The sequence below is a fragment of the Gigantopelta aegis genome, chromosome 6, assembly GCF_016097555.1.
Source record: "Gigantopelta aegis isolate Gae_Host chromosome 6, Gae_host_genome, whole genome shotgun sequence".
NCBI lineage: Eukaryota > Metazoa > Mollusca > Gastropoda > Neomphalida > Peltospiridae > Gigantopelta > Gigantopelta aegis.
Genome location: NC_054704.1, coordinates 58,606,325 through 58,612,324, shown reverse-complemented (window position 1 = coordinate 58,612,324; position 6,000 = coordinate 58,606,325). Strand labels below are relative to the sequence as shown.

Here is a 6,000-nt window from a genome sequence, read left to right as displayed (position 1 = left end):
GGCAGTTACAGGAAATGGAAGGAAATGTTTTATTTAACGACGCACTCAACACATTTTATTTATGGTTATATGGCGTCAGACATGTTTAAGGACCACACAGATATTGAGAGAGAAAACCCGCTGTCACCACTTCATAGTCTACTCTTTTCGATTAGTAGCAGTGGATCTTTTATATGCATCATCCCGACAGGATAGTACATACAACAGCTTTTGTTACACCAGTTGTGGAGCATTGGCTGGAACAAGAAATAGCTCAATGGGTCCATCGACGGGGATCGATCCTAGACCGACCGCGCATCAAGCGAATGCTATCACTAGGTTACGTCCCGTTACCAGTTCCAGAAAGACTCCTCCGTACGAGTCGAATGGTTACGCAAGACCAAAGAAAGCATACGATGGCTGTACCCTTACTCAACCCGTCCTAAGAAATGCAAAAGTGTTTCTTCTGTTTTCTATGTTTCTGAATGACATTTGATGATAGTTTATTTTCACGAAGTCGCGACGGTTAAATGGGATTTACTTTGCGACACGTTATTAATAACTGTAAACGCAGCGGGAAACCCGCGATGCATCTACATAACCATTTGCCAGCGTGCTCAAGTTTCTGTTTCTGCAACAGCTGAATGTGGCTTTAATGTTATAGCTATAATGCTCCTGCCGATTCAACGAGTCCTTTTGGAGGCATTTGCTGCCCATTCAAGATGCTCCATCAACTTTGTAAGTACCCAGTTCACTGTGACTTATTGATAACGGCTTTTGTAACAGCAGCACACCTGCTGATGTGATTGTTCAGCGCCATATATAGACATCTATATAACACCCACCTGTGATGAACTTTGATAATGTCGCTCGATCCTTTTACTAATCTGTCTGCACATGTATGACTAATGAAATCACATGTTTAACATACCAGTAAATATCTTCGACAATATTTCTAATAAAAACGGTAACATACTTTCTGTTAAAATAATCGTAAATTTGTGTATGAGCTTTCTTAAGAGAGTCTTTGAATTGACGTATTTTGTCTTCTCTTTTCTTTTTTTTCTTTTTTTGAGGGGGTGTCATATTAAATATTCGATACTTCACCTTTAAAGAGGGTAGACATTCTTATACTTGAACATATTTGCATAACTAAGCCGTACAAATAGTATAAATAGCGGTTTAAAAGTAGGTATGTCACTCAGTTGGTCACTGGCGAAGTCGGAGGCTAAATCCGAAGTGGGCGTGCCTGAACCTCTGTGGATAGGGGCACGTAAAACACAGTTTCCTTCCTTCCTTCAGTTTTGAATCTGTTGTCTGATAACCCAACATTTGTGAGCAATTGGTAAACCATTGTCTTAATAATCTCAACACAATATTCCGGAAGAGTAACAGTGGTGGATATCTAACTTGAAACCGAGCAGGGGTTACAACGAAGTTGTGGGGGGTGGGGGCAAGTAGTCATTTTGCATTTTTTTAAATATTGTCACAACTGGCAGGGACGGATGCAGGATTTTCTAAGCAGTGGGTGCAACACTTTAAAAGGGCACCTACAGTTTCCAGAAGCACACTTACGTGTTTATAGCCTATATATGGTTACATATTCCACAGAAAAACAAAATGAAACTGACCATTGTAAACATATTCGCCACTAAAAACCAACAAATTAATTATATTAATCTACTAAACCCTGGGCTTTTCAGGGCACTTCTAATTTCGGATAGGGGTTCGAGTGCAGCTATTATATTATGGTTAAATTGATGTAAAAAATTAACCTTGCTAAAAAAAATTTACAGTCTATTAGTATGCATTGACGTAGCGGGGGTGGGAGTGGATGGGGCCATGTCTCCCAATCGCTCTTCTTCTCCCCCCCCCACCCCCACCCCACACACCATTTTTTTATATGATATTGTTTCTTAGGTCTCACTACAGGGTGTATACTACCAAATCAAATCCCATAGACAACAATAGTAACATATGTGGCTAAAATTTCTACATGGAGCGTATCAATTGACATAAACGCCACGGATATAAATACTACCACCCCTCGCCCTTAAAGTGAATCAGAAAAAAAATCGGAGATCAAGCTGCTCATTTCTAAGATAACGGTTAGCGTCTATGACTACCCTAGTTCCGCACAAAATTCGATTACTTATTTTTACAGGTACCCCATACATGTTTCAAACACAAGGCTACTTGACACAGTGGCACTAGATGAAATAAAACTGCATACATTTTTGTTTGCTCAGATGAAACAATTTTTTTTTTTTACAACCAACACACACACACATTTATCACCACAATCACAGGACGTGTGGTGTTCACTTCTCTATCAAAAGTAACTTTGACCCAGCCGGAAGTTATTTGGTTTAGTACTACCTACTCAAATGTCATCTGCCATTGAAATCCATGTTAAATTGCCCAACTTAAATGAAGATTACCAATAGAACGGGTTCTTGTTGGCACTAACAAACATACATCATTGCGAACATACATTATATAGACATTTATTTTCATTTATTTAGTTTTTTTGCTATAAGACCGCATCTGTCTGTAGTATCCGTCCCAACAGCTGGTTCAGGAACCGTTTTACACTGGCCGCCTCTTCCGCTATATACCCATGTCCCCCAAATTCAATATACAATATTAAAAAATAGCATGGGCAAAATACAGCCAGAAGACTTAACGTTGAAAAATACATATTGTTTTAATGCTTCCCCAATTAGACCTACTAGAAGTGAATGTCTGAACCACAACATGTGCCACAATTAGGAACTATAGTGATGAATGAACTCTCACCTGGAAGTGAACTGCAGTGAGACCTTGGCATCGCACCATAACACGACTAATTGACAGTGTGGGTACCTCCCCAATATAAATTCCTGTCTACGTCAATTCCTATGTACCCCTACCTCCTAGTTCAACGGTCCTGATAAACAAACTAATAAGAAGACTTACCTCTGTTCAAATATAGGCTACACTCAACATAGTTTGCAGAAAACATTGCAACAGAACAGCACAGTAGTTAGACGTCGTATTTAGGTAGTACTGGATCCATGCACATATTTTACATTTATGCATTTTAAAAATAAATATGCTTATAAATATCAAACAGTGATTGTGTACGTGGTATCGCTTTGAGATCAATAAGCATATTAAATTGCGTCAAAGCATTGTTGACGTCACGTTTTTATGGATATGTGTTCGGCAAGTTTCGCAAAAGTCGAAATATCGTTGAAACGCTCACCTCCAGTACCCTCCCCTGGATAGGCGCCTGACAGAATAAATGTAGCGCAGGACTATGCACAGTAATAATCCAATGTTCGTCACCTAATGATGCAATAAATATTAAAATAACAAGCCAGTTTAAGTTATTCTTTGTCTCGGGTGCTGGCAACCCACGCTACGCCACTGCCTGTTGGTCATCCTTATTGAAATGTTTCAATAATAAAAATTGGAAAAACAAAAATGGTAGTAAATAAAATTATTTGGATTTTTTTGTTGGGGAGATTTTTTTTTTTTATCTTGTTTTGTTGTTGTTTGTGGCGAATGGGGTGTTACTGCATTCAAGATGTAATCTTTATACTTTACAAGAAAAAAGTAATATTTTGATCATTTAGGCCTATGCAAATTTGAGAATGCAGCGTTAAGTGAGTGTATATTAAGTCTAACCACGGTATTAATATGTAGCCTAGTATTTAACCATTTAGAATAAACCATAATTTTCTTACCGTCGAACGCCATTCTTCAATATCATTTGGCTATAGGCTACTCGTTATATGTCGCCCACAAAAAAAGACAGACGCTGATCCAGGGGGGGGGGGGGTCGAGGGGGTCTGGACCCCCCTCCCGCTCGTGACACAAAATTAATTTCATTAAAAAGAATAAAGAAAACAAACAGTTATGTCTCGGGTGCTGGCAACCCACGCTACGCCACTGCCTGTTGCCCGCACGCTTAAAGTAAAGCATACAAAAAAGAGGGGGGCATGGATATAATGAGATATGTCTTTGACTACCTTAGTTTCACAAACACACACACCCGAAGAACCCGCGCATGTTTTAAGCATAATAGTACACTGGCGTAGTCAGGATTTTATGAGGGGACGGGCAACCCATAGAGGGGCGCAACCCACAATATGTATGTATTTATCTATGTACATGTATGTATTGATGTATGAATATCACCCGCAGTTGAGCTATCGAGGCATCCATTTATGTATGTATTTATTTATTGATGTATGAATATCTATATATGTATGTATGTCGAGGTTGACTGTTACATAGGCTACATAGATATTAACGCACTGGCGCAGGGGATACTTAAGTCCTTTCTGGCCTCACAAATTGTCCATGGGCGTACATGAGGGGGGGGGGGGTTCGATGGGTTCGACCGAACCCCCCCCTGAAATCGCTTTTTTTATAATTTAATATATCTGACATTATTATATTTACTCAACATAGAAATATATGCCCAATATCTCTGCAATCTATTTTGGAACCCCCCTTTTCAAAATCCTATGTATTGGAACCCCCCTTTTCAAAATCCTATGTACGTCAATCGGTGGGGGACAGGGGGGACACGTCCCCCTCACTTTTCAGCTTGGGGGGGGACAGCATAGGAAATGTCCCCCCCCACTTTTTTCAGACAAACAAATATTTTCTAGTATATATAGCGTAACTGATCACCATTTGGCATTTCGCCTTGGAGTGCCGGCTCTTATGTTCCTACACTAGACTGGTAGTAAATATACTAATTATTTTACAATCTATTTGTAGTAGTTTTTATTTTAAACCTTGAAAATAGTTGAAGATATCCCCAAATAAATCACAAATATTCATTGTGCCCACTATATAATAAAATTATTAAAATAACTATTTACCGAAATACTTTATTTCCTGATATTTCCTGCCATGCGCAGAGCACCGCAGACCACAGGAAACTACAAGAGAGTAGACTGAGCCAGCTTACTGTATACGAGTATGAATGAACATGTCGAGCTCAGATTAAACATCAAACACCACACTGTCTGACTTAGAACACTTCTCACACCAATCGTAATTGGCTTTAAATAAACGTCTTGTCATCAGTTGTCTCGCCAATAGGATACCGCCTTATCCACTTGCAATTGAGTTTCACGTTATGCTCCGGCGATTTTAAGCAACTCGAAGCCGATGTTAAACTTTTAATTAACAACAATAACAAAATTTTCGCAAACCAGATTTGCTAAAACATGAAAATAAAAACACGCCCATTTCAAACTTATCAAACCTCGAAAATGAAAAACCTCGAAATGTTTCCGGTTATACGGTATCTAAATATGCGTTATTGGTTAAGTAAAAATAACTATTAAAACTTAATGGTTCTTTCTTTTATACTGAAATTGACTAATTGGTTTCGAACTTCATATAAATAACAGGTATTGCTGATTTACTCTTAGCATTATGTCACTAAGTGTATATGCTATTTTGAATAATAATATATATGCTCTCTCTCTCTCTCTCTCTCTCTCTCTCTCTCTCCTTTCATCATCAATAGAAATATCAATCTATAAACTTAGGTAGTGATGTGTAATTTGAAATAATTATACCCAAGTGTTGGGGCAGAAAGTCTATAAAAATGTAACACCAGAAATGTTCAGTACTGGCGTCTACTTTTTTATAATTTGAAAAAAACCCAATAAAAGACATTTGAAATTAATAATAAAATAAAACACGTAAAGGAAAGACGGAACGAAAGTTATATAAATAATGGTTACTAGCGATATTTGTTAATTTGTCAAGTAAATAATATTGTTTAATTATTATTATTTTTTTATTTATTCTGAAAAAAATGCGTTTATTTTATTTTGAAACAAGGACATCGGATCAAACTACCAATAGCGCATGCGCGCTAGGTAGATGATGGTCACTAGTTTAGTTGTTATAGACCGGCCGTGGTTATATCGTCGGAAAAAACAACTACTCCAGTCTCCAGGAATCTAATAACGAATATTTTGCATACAATGTATTCGTCAATTATCA

General features: G+C 37.9%; 1 long non-coding RNA gene across 1 annotated transcript in view; it reads left to right on the top strand.

The window, feature by feature from the left end:
- The first annotated feature begins 244 nt into the window (after window positions 1-244).
- LOC121374288 overlaps window positions 245-6,000 on the top strand; it is a 38,958-nt gene continuing 33,202 nt past the window's right edge. The window contains exon 1 of the long non-coding RNA XR_005958220.1: window positions 245-717. This is a non-coding gene — a long non-coding RNA (uncharacterized LOC121374288). The remainder of the gene's footprint in view (window positions 718-6,000) is intronic.